We start from the raw sequence: 734 nt of genomic DNA, 5'->3' as shown, positions 1-734 counted from the left end.
AAAGAGGAAATCTGGAGAGCAATGGGAAGAGCACATGTCCAGATAGTCTGCTGAAAAGATGCCCTCTTAAACATGGTCCTTTAATCTGAACAGGTGAGAACACCTGAAAGATGAGGTAGATTAAATGTGCAGCGTAACAGCAGAGTACTGGTAGTGCAAGTACAGGGGGAAATCAATATTTCTTCTCCTATGATTAATACACTTCCTGGAAATTCCCATTCTGGCATGGTGGAAAAATATTGCCATTTTATTAAAAGTACTCAATTGTTTCAGCTGATGAATATGTATTCAGATTCTTTTAAGTGTTGAAAAAAGTTGCTCACCTTTCTAGGCAGACCTCAGTTGTCTGACCATGAACATCCGGTGCCACTCTTTGGGGCCCCAGTGTACCTTAGGTGTTTTCCTGGGACTGGTAACTATCACAGAGGACCTCTGAGAGAACAGAGCCCCTCAGGAGCTGCAGGTGGAGCCTGGGCAGAGGGTCCCAGGGCATCGATGCCGGCACCAGGTGTCTGAGTTCCTCTGATTGAAGACATTTGTGTCCCACATCCAAACCCAGTTCTGAACATCTTTCTTTTTCAAAGAAAGAAAAAGGACACACAATCCCCCCAAAGACCAGTATATTAAAACAACAGAAAACAAAACCAAAAAGAATTTTAAAAGCTTTGATTTAGATCCCAGTCTTCACCTCTTTGTTTCATTTTTATTATTTTATTTATTCATTTATTATTTAT

The sequence above is a fragment of the Fulmarus glacialis genome, unplaced genomic scaffold (genome assembly GCF_000690835.1).
Source record: "Fulmarus glacialis isolate BGI_N327 unplaced genomic scaffold, ASM69083v1 scaffold7998, whole genome shotgun sequence".
Lineage (NCBI taxonomy): Eukaryota > Metazoa > Chordata > Aves > Procellariiformes > Procellariidae > Fulmarus > Fulmarus glacialis.
The sequence above is the reverse complement of the archived record's forward strand: the minus strand, read 5'-3'. Positions refer to the sequence as shown.